This window comes from Chiloscyllium plagiosum, chromosome 16 (genome assembly GCF_004010195.1).
Source record: "Chiloscyllium plagiosum isolate BGI_BamShark_2017 chromosome 16, ASM401019v2, whole genome shotgun sequence".
NCBI lineage: Eukaryota > Metazoa > Chordata > Chondrichthyes > Orectolobiformes > Hemiscylliidae > Chiloscyllium > Chiloscyllium plagiosum.
The window spans coordinates 36,427,228-36,445,789 of record NC_057725.1 but is presented as its reverse complement, the minus strand read 5'-3'; the positions used below and the strand labels follow the sequence as shown (position 1 = coordinate 36,445,789).

Below are 18,562 nucleotides of genomic sequence, written 5' to 3'. Positions count from 1 at the left end.
CTGCCTGACAAACCAAGTATTTCCTGCATTTTTTTAAAACCCAATTTCCCTTCATAGCCCCATGGAATCTACTTACAATATGAGCTAACATCTGCTTTCCATTCAAATGGGTCACTGTCAGTATGCCCAAAAAATCTTGGTCCCTCTCTGCTTGCCAATTATCACCTCATCTCCAATTTTTCTGTTAAGTTTCTGAACTTGACATGCCTCAGTTTCATATCTGTCTTACACACAATTTGGCATATGAAACTCTCCAGATTAGATTTCTTCCCCTGTCCAAATAGCCCAAATCCAAGTCACTAAGGCCACAATACACCATTGCTCCTCACCTTCTCACTCTGGCTGCAACATCAGCATAGTTTTACCCAGCTGAGAAAGGTTGCATCACCTGACTTCACTCAACATAATGCCCTGCACTCTTTGGCAGTAGCATCGTGTCCAACTCTGCATTATTACCATCGGAAGCCCCATCAAATATTGAGATATTACGTACCTGAAGGTGAATCTTACCAGTTATCACTACCACCTTGAAAGGATGTGATGTCTTAGCCTCTTTCCTGTAGTCTACAAGCAGCAGCAGCCAAGATTAACCTTGCACTCATATGAAGTCACTATTATTTCACCGGTGTGTGTATGATTGGTGCATTTACATCAAAAAGAACTTTACGTCCCCAAGCATCTATACTTGGTCTCCTCCAACTTCTCATCAACATGTCAAAATCAAAGATGCAATATCAGGTTCTACACATACACTGGTGAAGTAGAGCTGTGTTTCCCCAACCCAAGACCTAGTTGTGATTGCACTGTAACGTTACAAGATTAAATGAGACTCTCTCTTTGGACATTAACTTAATATTAAAGGGTTAAACTCCACGGTCTTTGGGTGGGGGCAACATTGATGCAGGAACGTGGATGACCATCCATTGTAATTCACTTCCATTCAGACAGACACAGACATTTGTTATTACTCTCCTACTATAATCAAATTAAGTTATCATTCAAACTCTTCCATTCAGAAATACTTTCTCGCCATCCCCTGAAGCTAGCTATGTCACAACTACATTGACTTGGGAAATCACTGAGTCAGGAAAACAAATCCCCAGTATTAGGGCATTAGCATAATATCAAAGGATGATCTCATCCTACCATTGTGCCTGTGATAACACGTGACTATGAGTGACTGGGGGTTGTTGTCTTGAGTGGCATGTGACTATGGGGGAATGGCAGAGCATCTGTGAAGCATTGCCAACTGACCTGTATAAAGGGGTTGTGTTTTCTTTGTTCAGGGCCTCACTGACTCGACTTCGCGTGCCTGCAATGAGGGTCAAAAGGGGATCACCTAGTGTGTTCAAGCTTTAATAAACTTTAACTGTTTGCAGAAGTAAGTGTGCACGAATTGGATCTAGTGTCTGAAACCTCAGGAATATAACCTAACAGCACCAAACTTTTCACTTAATAACAATGCAAAGGAGTTGTGGTCTTCAATCCCAACCACAAACTACTTGCCCAGGTCAAGTGAACCCTTGATGTTCATGGTCTCGTTTCACTGTCTTAAAAAGTCTATCGACCTGTCTTTTCAGGAAGATTCAGAACTCCAAAGTCTCTAAACTTTCTTGAAAAATTTCACCTCCATTTTAAATAAGTGCCTCGTTTCTAAATGAGTGAATCCCATGTTTAAATGCTCCCATGAGGTATCATCTTTCTATATCTACAGCATCAGAAAGTCACTTGTTACTCTTCCCAACTTCAGCTGATAAATCTAGCTGGTCCAACCTTTTCCTATAAGATAGGCAGTTATTCATCTTGTAAACCTCTGAACTGATTCCAATGATTTTAATCTTTCCTTAAAAGAGACAATTGTACTCTAGATGTAGTTGCACCATTGCCCTGTATAATTGAAGCACAACCTCCCTACTTATATTCAGTCCTCTCTCAATAAATATTTAGAATTCCAAACTACTTGCAAGTCCAATTGACAGGGCAGTCAGTCAGCAGTCAGTCATCAGCTCAGCAAGATTTACTTCAATGAAATATTTAAGCATAGTTTGAGAAACAAATTCTCAAACTATGTCCACCCAGAAGAGCAATTCTGGTATCCATGTCATTTCACATTAATTAGGCATGACCTGTTTGTTAAATCATTAAAAACACAACTTGTCTCCTTGCCACACAGGTGACTTTATAATACCCTTAGTAAATGCCAGTATACTGCAATTAGGATCTGCACTTCTTTATTTCAAAACATTTCCCAATGATAAATATATATATTATGAATAATTGGGAAAAATCAGCATTGTTGAATTTTTCATCCAAAATTTCAACTCAAAAACAAGAAATTTTATGACATAATTAGTACGGTCCATAAGCCCCAGCTGCTGAATTTGCATTTCAGAACAAAAATTGGATAGTAGAGCATTATAAATGTTAACCATTTTAACATCTGGCATCAGTAACTTTTGCAGTTAGTAATCAACTGCCAATACCACCACATCCAAGTGTGCAAGCTGCTGCTGCACCTTTGCACTTCAACACACTATTTCCCAAAGCAGTACTTAACCAATATACACCCTGACTTGCATATTAATCTTTAACCACACCATGGTTCATGGTTCCTCACTCCTCTCCAAAAACATGTTCTAATACATTGGTTCTAAGTATCACATTCCATTCAGAATTTTAGAAAATGCAAATTCAATTCACTAACCATTCCATACATCAATTCTACAAGATTGATAGTGCTCTGTGGGGCATGTCATACAAGTCATACCAAATGTTATCATGGCCTTTATTACATATACAAAGTTAAAATCAAAGAAAAACAAAAGGTTTGCCAGTTACTAGTTTCAAGATCTCCCAAAATTAATTTCCTATGAAACATTCATGTTTATCAAGTAGAGGGAATCAAAAGTCTGGAAGTTAATAACAAACCAAATTCAATAATAATTTGCCATCTAGTCACTGTTCAGGCAGCAACCTGTAGCAATCAAGTCATTAAGGGAAGTGTTTTATTCCTGTTATTTCAACTCAAAAGTAACTGATGTATGACAGAACACAAGCCAACAACTAAGTCAACCCTGATTGCCACACTCTTCTGTAGTCTCAAATTATTTTATCATTAATAAACATCTTAGCTTAATTACTAATAAACTTCCACACTTGAATCCAAGATACAAAGTTAATTAGAAACAAAACCAGAATTATGCATCTCTTCTTCCATTCTGTTAATAAATAGTTATAATCAGAAGAACGCAAGTTTTCCTGCACCCCTCATTCACTGTCATTGTTATGCTATCAGCTTCTTTAGAGATCTAGCAAAAGGAGGCAATGGCAACCCTAATATATACAATAATGCAGTACTCAAATTTCACAAAATGCATCATACTGATTTCCAGTTAAACTAGTTCCTCGAACCAGTTATTTCATCAAACATACGTCAATGCTTCAGGCCTCATGGCACACTGACCCTGTACTTCCACTCAGGCTTATCACAAGATTAATTGGTATCAGGTTAAAGATTTGACCCAATTCAATGATAATGGAACATTAATGTATTAAAAAAAATGTTACAGCTGATAATTAGATTATTCCTTATAAGCACAAATAAACAAACAGAGACACTCTGCTACAAGTACTACAGATGATTTTGCAATAAAGCATTTAATCTCGCCACTTCCAACACCCACCCTCGACTGTAGGAATCGAGGTAAACTCCCAAGATGAACTACACTGCAAACAATATAACAGAATCAGTATTTTGCACAGACCTAATAGAACAAAGAACAGGACTTGCAAAAAAACACAAGGGGAGATCCCAAGAACATGTCTCTTATTAACCCCTATGGCAGTGAATTGTGCAATGAGTGGAAAATTCTTAACTGTTCTCTTTGAAGGATGAGATTAAAATAACGTGGCATTCAACAAGGTCAAAATAAACTGGTGTTTATAAAACTATAGCCCTTTTTTCTGCTATTCCAGCATCATGTCCTGAGGTTCCAGAAAGATCGACCAGCAAACTGTTGATACTATTTTCAGCTATCTGAAATCTGTACAGATTCCTTGATCAAACTTTTCATTTTAGAAGTCAAAATATAAACAACTTATGACTGTGGTATTTTTCCCCCTTCCACATCCCTTTACATGCTTATATTTTTTTTAAAAAACTTAGATTACATGCATGATTGTTCACTGAAAATATATTCACCATGCATCGATTTTTCAAGAATTATTTTAAATTTTTTCAAACAAATCTTGTGGAAATTAGTATTTTTACAACAGACCAAGTTCACCTCATCTAACATACCTATCCCAATACCAATCTGTTCAATACAAATAAAGTCTGAACAACTAAATACACTATATGCAAGCAATTTGTAATATCATAAGATAGCTTATAATTTGCACAAAATTGTACTTTATAAAATAAATGAATAAAATTGTACATCTAACTTGATTAAACCTAGACCATCATAAGCTTTCCATTTTAGCATTAATCTTACAAATTGCACTCCATTTGTCAATTCACATATCCAAATCTGCCAATCTTATTTCTTTGTTCAAGGTGTAGACAATGAATACTTGAGGATTTCACCTCCATCATACTCAACTAGTCTGATACCATCTTGGACAAAGCAACCCTCTCAGCAAAAACATATGTCCCCTCCACAATAGAGGAGAAAGTAAGGACTGCAGATGCTGGAGGTCAGAGTAGAGTGCGTGGTGCTGGAAAAGCACTGCAGGTCAGGCAGCATCAGAGGAGGAGAAATCGCTTTTTGCCTTCAACAGGAATTCCTTCACAATGGCAAACTTAAATTTCTTAAAGTTCCCATAGGAAAACCATAAAGCAAAACAGTTAACTTTATTGGATAACTGAAGATAAGCCATTTTTGGAACTTGTACTTCAAGACGAATTAGAATCAAGATAAATTAAAACATGAAGTGGGAGGCAATGGCTTTGTTGTATCGACAGAAAACTAGGTAATCGTCTGGGGACCCAACTTCAAGTCTGCCACAGCAGATATGGAATTTGAATTCAATGAGTATCTGGAATTAAGGATCTAATAATGATTAGGAATTGGACATCTACACTTGGTCTGGCCGACATCTGACTCCAGATGCACAGCAAAGTGGTTGACTCAACTACCCTCTAAATTAGTTTTAGAAGCCAATTTTGAGACTGGTGTAGCAATTGATACAAAATGATAACGGCAAAAAAAAAGGCCTATCCACTCTGCAAAGGCTTTCTTACTAACATCTGGGGCTAGTGCCAAAATTGGGAGAGCTGTCTCACAGACTAGTCAAGCAACAGCCTGACACTGTCATACTCTCAGAATCATGAATTTCAGACTAAGGCCCTGTGGTGTAAAATTCCAAGCAGTGGAATGTGGTGAAACGGTTAAAAATTATGTCCCAATACATGTGTGAATCTAACCGGAATGGAGGTGTTGCTTAGTCCAGTGTGAATCTTCTTATCTGTATGTAACCAGAATGGAATGTGTTTTTTAGCCTTGCTCTGCTGTTCACATGAATGTTTATATCTGGAAAAGAGTATATCAGCTGGAAAAGTCTCCAGTTCGGTGAGTCTGCTCCGGGGTTACGTTTAACCGCCGAGCGTGGGTTGTTGGCAACCGCTCTACGAGAACTGACGGCTCCCAGTTTTGGTAACATGTAGAGTGAGTATAAGCCAGACCCGTTGTGGCGACGCTGCGGGGAATAAAATGCCCATATTCTAGCAGACTCGCCTCTTGGTCGTTTGTTCTGTGTCAGACTACTCTCCTACGAACCTGACCTTGAGAATTTTTTTAAAACAGGCCCACATACAACAAACACCATCTTTGTATATATCCTGTCCTACTGGCAAAAACAGACCCCAAAGCAGAGGTGGTGACACATTGGTATACAGTCAGGAGAGAATTGCCCTAGAAGTCTTCTATACTGGCTCTGGGCCCCATGAAGTCCCATCAGGTCGAACATGAGCAAGGAAACCTCCTGATTACCACACACCTGATGCCTTTAGCTAATGATCAGTACTCCATGTTGAACAACACTTGGGAAAAAGCACTCAGTGCAGCAAGGGAGCAGAATCTACTCTAAGTGGGGGACTTCATTATCCACCACCAAGACAGCAGCATTATTGATCAAGCTGGTCAGGTCCTGAAGGACACAGACCCAGTGCAGCAACTTTGGTAGGTGGTGAGGGGAAACATATTTGACCTCATTCTCACCAGCTGCAGGCTATAGATGTATCTGTCCACAATACCATCATTAAGATTGACCACCACAGTCCTTGTGAAAATGAAGTTCCAACTTCACACTGAATACTTGACATCATGTTGTGTGGCATTAAACCATGCTAAATGGGGCAGACTTGGAACAGATCTGGCAACACAAGACTGGTCTATAGCATCTCATGGATGCCCATCAACTGCAGCAGAATCATACTCTACACAACCTGAAACCTCGTGGCCCAGCACAAATCTTCTCGACCAGTACTTTCAAGCGAGGGGAAAAACCCTGGTTCAATGGGAGAGGGCAGGAAGACATGCCAGAGGCAGCACCAGGCCTAAAAATGAGGTGTCAACCTGGAGAAATTACCAAACAGGACTACTTGCATGCCAAACACCACAAGCAAGGTGATAGACAGAGCTAATTAATCCCACAACCGATCAGATCTAAGCTCTGCAGGCCTACATTATCCAGTCGTGAAAGGTATTGAACAATTAAGCTGACCACTTCCCCAGTGGCCCCCAGCATCACAGATGGCAGTCTTCAGCCAATTTGATTCACACTGTATGATATCAAGACTCAGTTGGAGGCGCTGCAAAGGACACAGGCTTGGACAATATTCCAACTAACGCACTGAAGACTCATAGTCCAGAATGAACTACACCCAAGGCTAAGTTATTCCAGTACAGCTACAGCACTAGCACCTATCCAACAACTGCCCAGGTATATCTTGTACACAAAGAACATGACAAATCCAACCCAGACAATTACTGTCCCATAAGCCAACTCTCAAAAGAGACAGAAGGTGTCATCAGTGCAATCAAGTAGCACCAGCTCATCAATAACCTATTCAATGACACCCAGCTTGGATTCAGCAAGAGCCACTCAGCTCCTGACCTCATTATTGCATTGGTTCAAAACATGGACAAAAGCACTGAATTGCAGGGGTGAACACAGAATGATAGTGCTCGACATCAAGTCCGCATTTGATAGCATGAAGCATCAAGCAGTCCATGAAAAACTGGAATCAATAGCAATCAGGGGAGAACTGTCTGGTGTTTGAAGTCATACCTGGCACATAGGAAGATGGTAGCGGTTGCTGGAGGTCAGTCATCACAGCTCCAGGAGTTCCTCAGCGATAGTTGAGCCTCGGCACTCTCCTAACTACTTCAACAATGACCTATCCATCGCAAAAAGGACAGAAATAGGGATATTTGCTGAAGATTGCAGAGTGTTCAGCACCATCCATGACTCAGATTCTGAGGACAACCCTGGTCCAATGTGACAACATCTGGACAAGTTCCAGGCTTGGGTTAAAAAGGTGGTTAGTAACACTCACTTCATGCAAATGTCAAGCAGCAACCTCCTCCATTAAGCGACAATTAACCACCGACCCTTGACATTCAAAAAAGGTGTCACCATCACTGAATGCCCCACGGTTAACATCCTTGGGGTTACCATTGACAGAAAGTCAACTGGACTGGCCATATAAATATAATGGCTACAGTAGCAGATCAGAAGCTGGCAATACTGCAATGAGTAAGTCACCTCCTGACTCCCCAAAGCCTGTCCACTGTCTACAAGGCACAAGTCAGATGTGTGATGGAATTTTCCCAACTTGCCTGGATGAGTGCAGCTCCAACACCACTCACAAAGCTTGAAACCATCCAGGACAAAGCACGCCACTTGATCAGCACAACAAAAGATTCACTGCAGAAATTCCAATTACCTTAAGATTGTAACTTCCAAACGCAAGACCGCTGCCATGTAGCAGGACAAGGGCAGCAGATTCGTGTGAACACCTCCACCTGTAAGCTCTCTTCCAAGCCACATAACATCCAACTTTAGAAATATACTCATGGTTCCTTCAGTATCACTGGGTCAAAATCCTGTAATTCCCTCCCAAATGAGCGTTGTGGGTCAACGTAGAGCAAGGTTCAAGATGGCAGCACACCACACCTTCAAAGCAACTAGGGACAGTCAATAAATGCTGGCCAACCAGAGGTATCCACATCTCATGAGTAAATAAGGAAAAGCAGACAATAATATTTCAAGCAAAAAAAGGTGAATTTTACTTCAGCCTATACAAGTTTCATATGCCTTAAATTAACGAAATATTCAACTTCAGCAACATGGCATGATGCAGTTACACAGTTCCACAAAATATGTGTTATAATTTGTGGTTTGGCTACTTCTGGAAAAAACACTCAGCACTTCAGAGTTTCCAAATTTATGCACCTTTCCAGGTTTCAAACCTTATTTAAACCAGCCCACACAATTACAAGAAGAGACCCAACTCGGAGGCTCACAGAAAATGTGACCTCTTCTGAGAAGCAATCTCCTTCTTCTTATGGAAGTGGCGTGTTTTTTCTTTCTGACTGATTTCTCATTGGGTCAACACATTTGTCTTCCTGCTCCACTGTTGGTGACTGTTTTTTGTGCCTCCCAACCCCACGGTTTGATTGTTAATTAGAAGAATGACTTCTAGAACAAAGATCACCAGGTCAAAAGATAAGCAATTCATTATCTGAAAATCAAACTACAACTGATTCCTTTACAATTAATGCATACCTCAAAGTCCTCTTCAAGCATATGCTTTAATATAACTTTAGATCCTACAGATATGAAGGAAAAGTCAACTTTTCTTTGTTGTACTGCTTTTGAGTGATATGCCATTACAGGTTGTATTTTGTGCTATTTACACAACGTACTCCAAATCCTCAAAGTTTCTTCAATAGCACTTGCTAAAAGTTTCTAAGTTGAATCTGTCAACAAAAGAATGAAATTTAAAAAAAAAAAATTTGTCCCCAAGGATATTCACATCTGCCCACCCCACTAACCCAAGGTCTTTCTGACAATTTTCGCATTCTTCCACACTTGTTTCCAGTCTTTAATTCACAAAATTTGAAGTAATTTCTCCAATACTCATGACAAAATCATTTCAGCACAAATAGAAAACAAAATAAATTTTACGCACCAGTATGTGTGTCTACTGTTTCCATTCACCAGATTGAAAATTCATATAATCAATCATATCTTTTATTCTACCAGAAGGTCGTTAAATATGCAAACACCGAAAGAGCTATTCATACTTTAGGTCTGAACCCCGACAAGAACTGGAGAAATATAACAGCTGAACACAGGAATGTCAACATGAACATGTAAGAAACCAACATTAACTGCTAGGTGTTTAAGTTGAAAATAAGTGATTGTTAAATTACTGAAATGATAACGCAACAGACAAAAGAAACTCAAAGCTTTTAAACAATGTGAATTTTGGAGGTGGTGAGGAATAAGGCAGACAGATATGGAAGCACAGAAACCTGGCAACTCCAAACAGGTTGCAGAACTCCACGAGTCTCCAGGAAGGAGTCAAAAAGAGACATATGAACAGGGGTGAACACTATCCCACCAAGACAGGGGAGTGAATACAGTTTGCCAAAATGAAAGCAAGAGAGTTTTGAAGAACTGCAGCTGAAGTCAAGATCAAAGTCAAATGGTTACAAAGTGCCTACTAAAACGATAATGTAGTGATTGCCAAACCTGCTGGCCATAGGGACAGTGAAGGAGATAAAAAATGGGAGTCACAGCGGGATAAAAAATTTAAAATGGACAAGTGAACGATGCACTTTTTCAGAATAAAAAGAAGAAAAACCTTTAACTAATCAATGGTTGGTGTCCCCAAATGTTGACAAGATCATATCATGCTCAACTACTTTTTTCACATATTGCTGATGTTTAATATCCTGTTATTTATTGGAGTCCACTCTGTTCTCTCCACAAATGCTACAAAGCCAGTTGAGTGCTCTCAGCATTTTCAACGTGTATTACAAGTACACATTCCAAACAGTATTTTGATCACACCAGAAGCAAATAAATTTTTAAAGCATACTGGGCTCTAAAGCATTCTTTGACTCAACATTAACATGTTTCTCAATGAGCAAAGGAAGCATTCTAGTGGGACCATTAATCAAACTAAGCATTACCAGATCTTAATTCTTTAACCTTTCCAGAAATGCTTATAGAAAATATATCGTAATTTCAAAGGTCTAAAATTTATTTCCAATACATTGGCTGACTCATTTAAGTCACAATCAAATATGATGACTTTTAACAGAAGCAGAAAATCATATTTGACTGCTCTCCATAATGTAGAATGCCCACTAAAAAGAATAGGTGAAGACTGAGTAATGAACGAGGAGTGCAATTCCTCGTGATTTTGCATTCATTACACAATTAGAAGTTGTGCAAAAGATTAAGTAGATTACATCAAAAAAAGTGAAAATTTAGAACAGTAACTATAGACAAACAGTATTTTGATGCAAATGGATTCTGACAAGGCACATTCCTATTAGTGAACAGAACTTCATTTAGCAGCTTCAATGTAGAACCATGAAAAGACCCTCTAGTGAATCTAGCCTTTACAACATGGCTTCTGTGCCTTGTGTTTTGGAATATATCATCTCCGAACCTGCCCAATTGCTTGTATGCTCGTGAAAGAATAAAGAAAAGCCTATTCCGGGTTAGGAAAGAAATAGGGGAAGTTTCTCCTAGATCAACTTGCCTATGAGACCACCCCACCATGATAATGTCGTACGTCATCTGTTATAGGAAATTATCTTGAAGACAAGTAAAATTTAGCTCTACTCTCACTTGAAAGCACTCAGGAACCAACATTTGGCAAACTAGCAGCACCCTGGAAAATGACCATCCTCTGATATCTATCTTAAATTTGACCCTTCAACCTAAAAATTCCTTGGGCCTTGTTAACCTAATCAAAAATATGTTGTTATCAACTCAAACACCCATCTTATAAACCTCTAAGCACCCTTCAAATCTACAGAAACCTAGCTACTTGGCTCAAAATGGGAATTGGGTTACATTGAATGGGGGCAATTTAATTTAAGAGTGAGGTTGCTAGTCAGGTCATTGATTATAATATAAAAGAAAGGAAAGGCATGCATAAAAATCTCTGCATTTCAGCCAAGAAAAACTACTTCCAGACTTCCTTCCATCAAACATACAGATTGCTCACGTGACTAAGATGAAAAGCTGTATATGCGTGAAACACAAAGATAACTGGGCTGACTTGCAAGGACACCCTTCTTTATAAGGAAAAAGTCAGAGAAGAATTTTTTTTTCTTCCATGCACACATGTGGACAACGTGTAGGTGAGCAAGATATCAGAAATTACCCAACCACCATGGAACTCTTTCGAAAGGAACATGGAGGTGCAGCGAAGGAGGAAAAATTACCGTATTCACTTAAATTTTCAAAGTCAATATTATTAGTTAAATTTGAAAAATGGCTTTTCCATTCAGATTTGCAAACACATCGCAGGTAACAGACTGACACCAATATCTGACAATACCAATACATTTTTAAAAAGTAGATAAATCACAGAACTCGAAAAGAGTTGAGAGTGTGGTGCTGGAAAAGCAGCAGATCAGGCACCATCCAAGGAGCAGGAGAATCAAAGTTTCGGGCATAAGTCCTTCGTCAGGAATGGGGCTTGTGGGTCGGGGCCGAGAGATAAATGAGAGGGGGGTGGGGGAGGTAGCTGGGAAAGTGATAGGTGGATGAAAGTGAGGGAGAAGGTGATAGGTTAGAGGCGGCAGTGTCAAGTTGGAGGTTTGGGACTGGGATAATGTGAGGGAAGGGGAAATGAGGAAGCTGTTAAAATACACATTTAACCCATGCGGTTTCAGGATCCCAAGGCGGAATACGAGGCGTTCCTTCTCCAGGTGTCAGGTGGTAATGGTTTGGCAATGGGAGACGGCCCAGGACCTGCATGTCCTTTACAGAGTGGGAGGGAGAGTAGAAGTGTTCAGCCACGGAGCGGCGGGGTTGGTGGGTGCCAGTGTCCCAGAGATGTTCTCTGGGAACAATCCACAAGGCAGCGTCCCGTCTCCACGATGTAGAGGAGACCACACCAGGTACAACAGATGCAGTAGAACTAGAAAAGAACATAGCCTTTTTAAAACAGTACTATTAGGCAGAAAAGTGCAAAATTACATATAACAGTATAATTTTTAAAAAACTGAAAAATGGTTTGATGAAAACGCACAAAGACCACTTAAAAGAGTTCTCGTGCTTTTAACTAATACATTTTGCACAAATACCTGTTATTGGATTCCTAGCCCTGGCTATGGCTGTTGCATCATAAACTGAGTACTGTTCCCCACACAGTTGAATTTAAACACACCCCTTCTCAAATTACAGTCATTACTTTAAGTTTTGATCTATTTTTGAGAATGTTGATTTTGAGAAGGCACACTTCTCCAGTAGTACTTGCTTACTATATCCAGTGATAAATAAAAATTAAAATCACTATTGGCCGTTTTTAAACCTTTTTTTGTCACACTTTCAGAGAAAAACAACGATTTCGGAGAATTAATTGCTACCATTGTCATCATCGTGCATGTTGGCTATGATCACAAATTTAACCTGAGATTTTTATTCAACTTCTCAAGAAATGCATTTCTCTGGTGCATGATCCTGAATTTCAATGATTATGGATCAAAACCAGAAGCACTTAATTTTCAACATGGAAGGTTTGTTAAGTAAGTAACTGAAATAAATGTGTTGAGAACTTTAAGATTTCAAAACCAATTCTGCAATTACTTAGTTTTGACACTACAGACATACTGTGCAGACATGCATGAGTCACTAATCTCTCATCATAATTATGGGGAGCATCAAACTTAATTGCTCTTAGGTCAGAACCAACAACTTTTGAAACTAAGAACCTTAATTTGTTGTTCCAAAAATAAAGTCCCATATTATATCAAATTGGTATTTATTGTAAAAGTTTGTTATTTGTTTACCATCAGATAATTTAAATTATGTAAAACAGTTCTTCCTTCAAAAGTTCTCAAATTAAGACTACGCTGACATTTTGTGGAGGCAACTGGGTGGCATTCCACTATAAAACTAAAAGATGCAGTTGTTTTGTGTGAAAACCATGTTCATTGCATCAGTTTCTACAAGAAAGTTATTTTTAATATTCAACTACAAACAAAACCTAACTTGTTAAAGGTCCATCAATACCAGGTGTTAGGGAAATGTTTTCCATCCAGTCTTCCCTGCCACCAGCTGCAACAAGTCCCAGCAAGTTTATTTTCAGGTTGGAGCCAGCTGTGCAAGATCCATACAGTTAATAAAATGGCACTTTTCTGGTCTTCACAGGAGATTGTTTTATATGAACACAACTAACCCTACCATAACAATCTCATGTAAAGGTAAAGCACAAAAATGAGTTAAAAATGAAAGTTTTGACTTATAAAGTTGTCAATACATAAAACAATGGTCAATTACTGCTTGACATTTCAAGAGCAGCAGGACACTCAGCTTCAACAGCTGGTGTAATATGAAATATTTGTCATCTTACATCATACTCCCTATAACAATGTTTCACATAAATTAACAAACCCGTGCTCTTAAGTTCAAGAATTAACCTTCATATGAATATTGTGAAGTCATTTCACAAAAGCATTAAGCTCAATCTAAAGACAAATCTCTGAAGTAATTAAAAATTGATCAGGAGGTAGATCTTAAGCAACATCCTATGTTGACAAAGAGAAGAAAGATGCAACTTCGGGCTGTAATTCTCAACAAAACAAAAAAAATGCAGGCATTAATAATAGTAACCATTATTTGTGTATTAATTAGTGAACATACAGGCAGGGACAGTCCTGTTGAGCGATTTTCCTCTTCAGCTCAATATTTTCTTTGCTTAACAGGTATGTTAAAATGCTTTATGTGTAAAAGTGACCTTCACAATTACTTTAACAGATCAAAACACTGGAATACCAAACAAGGCAATGCAGAGATGTTGGATGAGGTTGGTACTGTCAAAAAGCTGCACACAGGTTGAGGAAGAATAGTGTACCACAATCAAACCATGTAGAATGACATTACAACATTTTTAAGACTACTTCAGTGCTGTGGCAATACAAAACTTTCAGAGGTAGTAAGCCATAAAACCTGGTACACATTTAAGAAATTTAAAATTCAGGTAAACAGTTCAGCCAAAACAACAAGCTAAGTGTAAATCTGATATATTACAGCAATCCATGAAAAGTTAATTACAAAACAATCAGGTTTCTTAGCACCAAAAACATTACATAAGAGACTTGTCTTTATTCTTTTAAGGTATATTAATGCTGCTGGCACAGCCAGCATTTGTTGATCTCCAAATGTTCTGTGGGGAAAAAAAAGATAGCTAGGAACCATCTTCTCATACCGTTAAAGTGTATGTGATGGGGTTACATCCAGAGTGATTTGGGAAGGAGGGACCTGGTGCTTTACAGCAACAGTGAAAGAACAGAATATTCCAAGTCAGCATAGTGTGAAGGGGAACTAGAGGGGTGGTTTTCCCATACATCACCCAGGCCTTCCTGGGTGAGGGCTGCAGGTTCCAGCAAGTAAACACAAAGTTACTTAATCAAATCTTAAAATTTGAAACCTAAAATACAAATTGCACAACCAGAAGATTTGCACTCTATGCTACTTCACTGACATCACTGTCTTGAACATGAAAACACAAGTCATTATGTTTGTTGGATCAAAAGTATTCTTGTTACATGTTCATGTATCTAGGTGTCTGCACAAGTCAATAACAAAGTATGATTTTATTGCAATTTAAGATGCAACTTCAGAGTTAGTCTTTTAATGCTTTCTTTGCTCAACAGATTACATTCTGAAACCTTTTACAGATATTAAAGGTGACTTGCAATAATAATTGTGCCATCAATGTATTAAGTCCAGGAAAACCAAACAAGACAATTGAAAACAAGAACACCGTTTATTCGGCTGAACATCTTACATACATTTGAAGTAAATGTAGGGTATTTCTAAAAAGTCATAATTGTGCAGTTACAATGGGGATAAGAGAATCTTGGATACATAACCATATAAGACCCAGCTGAGAATAGGGTACAAGCAGGCAGGGGAAAAAAAAGTTACGTTTGAGTTTTGAGAAACAAGAAGTTCAGCTGAAATAAGAACTTACTGTTAACAGTGCGGTGCTGCAGGCAAGGATTAGGGGTTAACAAGGTGGAAAAGCATTCATTATGGGAGAGCCATTTAACAAGATCAGTTGGCATTCAATGTATAGTATCAGTTATCAAGGTGAAAATCTTCATTACATGAAGCCAGTTATTTATTGCGTAATAGCAGATGGCTTAGGTTTTTACTATTGACACTCGTCGATTGTAACAGTCACCCAATTAATATGTATGTTGCCTTATGTGGATGCTCCTCCCTGTAAAATAACTTAGTTCATTGAGAAACTGCTGTTCCAGAGAAGACCATGCACATGGGCAATCATTTTCTCTCTCCCTCCAGGGCCCAGAATAGAGAGGGAGGTGATAAAACTATATAATGTGTCTCGGAGCATTATCGCTTGCGGTAGTTTTGTGTATACATTAGTTGCAGTCTTTACTCCAATATGTCAATGGCAGAACTTTAAAATTATATTAGGAAATCCAAAGGGTTTGAAAATTAATAAATAAATCTTCATTCATGCATATTATTCATTGGGCAATTTTCAGAAACTGAATTAAAACAAGGATTTAGAGTTACATGAGCCAGCATTGCCATCCCTAATTACCTTTGAGAATATGGTAATGAGCCACCTTCTTTAACTGTTGCAGTCCATTTATAGTGTTACTACACCAAAAATACTCTAAGAGAGCGTTCAGATTTTGAGCTAGCTACAAAGAAACACAAAATATGTTTCCAAAGCCAAAATGAAGAAAACCTTGGAGGCCAATTTGCTTTTGATGGTGTTACCATGTACCTGTTGCCCCTTGTCCCTCTAAATGAGTGATCTTAGGTTTGGAAACTGTTATGCAAAAAGCCTGGTGAATTTCTACAGTGTATCATACATATGGTGTACATTGCTGCTACTGTGAGTTTGTGGTGGAAGGAGTGAATAAATGAAGTATTAGTGTTATGCACAGATTCTGCACTTGAAATATTAAACAACATGTGCTCATCAACTTTGTCAATAATGGTTCACTTCAGGGGATTTCTAAGCACTCAATTAACTAATTCATTCCATGACAAAGCAAAGTTACAGATTCAATGGAAACTATCTAGGAATTACAAATTTTCTTGACTGTGCTGCTTCCAGATTGGAAGTTATCACTCAAATGGATGCTTAGTCAATGAGCTTGTTTAAGATCGCAATCATCAGAAACAGGAAAACAAATCTCATGGTCTAAAACATTATCAATGCTAATAGATGATAGTACCAAGCGGTCAAGCAGGAGGTTGTTGTTAGCTTCAGGTATGTGAGCTCCACAATCAGCTATTTAATGCGACAATCAAACTATGTATCAGAAAAGCTACAGCTGTTAAATACATGCAGAATAAGAATATGTACAACAATGAAATGACCAAGAATACCAAACTTCAATTCTACTAAACAGACATCCTGTAGTGCACTTTTCCACAGTAGTGAGACCGAGACAACATGCAAGACATGAATAAAGGCTTCCACCTTCACTTGCTCAAACTTAATCTGAACATGATTGGCAAAATAAAGGTCAATAATTCAGGACCTGGAGATCACTAAATTTTATCAACATCCACACTACAAAGCGAACATAGCTTGCCACATTCATCTAATTAATGACAGCCATACACCCCAAAGACCTTTTGTACAGTCCACTGGCCATTTGGTCATAACTGGTTTAATATCCCTTTCTCCTCCACATTTACACCTACAAATCAAACATCAAACTGTGGATATGAGCACTGACAATCAATGTTGGTAACTGGCAATCTGGAGGGGTTCTGGAAAAGAGGAAGAACACAACTCCGACAGAGGACAGCTAAGTATTCTTCCCATATTCTGAGTGACTTTTTCCTTTCCAAGCTCCAATCTGTAACAGTAAGGGCCCTTTAAACTTTCCCAAAACAAAATAACACAGTTAAAGCTTGGAAGCAGAATCAGGTTATTAATCGGAAATAGGGAACAGTTTATTGTTCTTTATCTAGCCATAGGATGCGGACATCAGTAGCTGGGCCAGTATTTATTGCCCATCCTCGAATGCTCTTCAACTGGGTAGTTAACCATTAACCGTAAGGTTGTAGGTCTGGAGTCACTGGGAAGCTAGACTAGAGAAGGATGGTAAAATTTCCTTCCCTAAAAAGGACATGAGCGAACCAGTCAGATGTTTGAGACAACTAACATGGTAGGCTCATTCAGAAGGTCAGGAGGAATGGGATACAGGGAAATCTGGATACAGAATTGGCTGATCGACAGAAGACAGCGAGTGGTAGTGGAAGGAAAGTATTCTGCCTGGAAGTCAGTGGTGAGTGGTGTTCCACAGGGGTCTGTTCTTGGGCGTCTACTCTTTGTAATTTTTATTAATGACTTGAATGAGGAGATTGAAGGATGGGTTAGCATGTTTGCAGACGACACAAAGGCTGGAGGTGTCATTGAGAGTATAGAGGACTGTTGCAGGCTGCAGTGGGACATTGACAGGATGCAGAGATGGGCTGAGAGGTGGCAGATGGAGTTCAACCGAGATAAATGTGAAGTGATGCATTTTGGAAGGTCGAACTTGAAAGCTGAGTACAGGATTAAAGACAGGATTCTTGGCAGTGTGGAGGAGCAGCGGGATCTTGGTGTGCAGGTATATAGATCCCTTAAAATTGCCACCCAAGTGGACAGGATTGTTAAGAAAGCATATGGTGTTTTAGCTTTCATTAACGAGGGGATTGAGTTTAAGGGCCGTGAGATCTTGTTGCAGCTCTATAAAACTTTGGTTAGACCGCATTTGGAATACTGCGTCCAGTTCTGGTCACCCTATTATAGGAAAGATGTGGATTCTTTGGAGAGGGTTCAGAGGAGGTTTACCAGGATGCTGCCTGGAATGGAGGGCTTATCTTACGACGAGAGGTTGACTGAGCTCATTGGAAAAAAAAAGGAAGAAAGGGGACCTAATTGAGGTGTACAAGATAATGAGGGGCATAGATAGACTTGATAGCCAGAGACATTTTCCCCAAGGCAGAAATTGTTAACACAAGGGGTTATAGTTTTAAGCTGTTGGGGGGAAAGTATGGAGGGGATGTCAGAGGCGGGTTCTTTACGCAGAGAGTGGAGAAAGCATGGAATGCGTTGCCAGCAGCAGTTGTGGAAGCAAGGTCATTGGGGACATTTAAGAGACTGCTGGACATGCATATGGTCACAGAAATTTGAGGGCTTGTACATTAGATTTACCTTATATCAGGATCAATGGTCGGCACAACATTGTGGGCTGAAGGTCCTGTTCTGTGCTGTACTGTTTTATGTTCTATGTTCTAACAATGGTCACTACATGGTCAC

At 39.0% G+C, this 18,562-nt stretch overlaps 1 protein-coding gene across 3 annotated transcripts in view; it reads right to left on the bottom strand.

The window, feature by feature from the left end:
- rras2 (RAS related 2) overlaps window positions 1–18,562 on the bottom strand; it is a 111,504-nt gene that overhangs the window by 70,450 nt on the left and 22,492 nt on the right. The gene's annotated exons all lie outside the window — the stretch shown is intronic.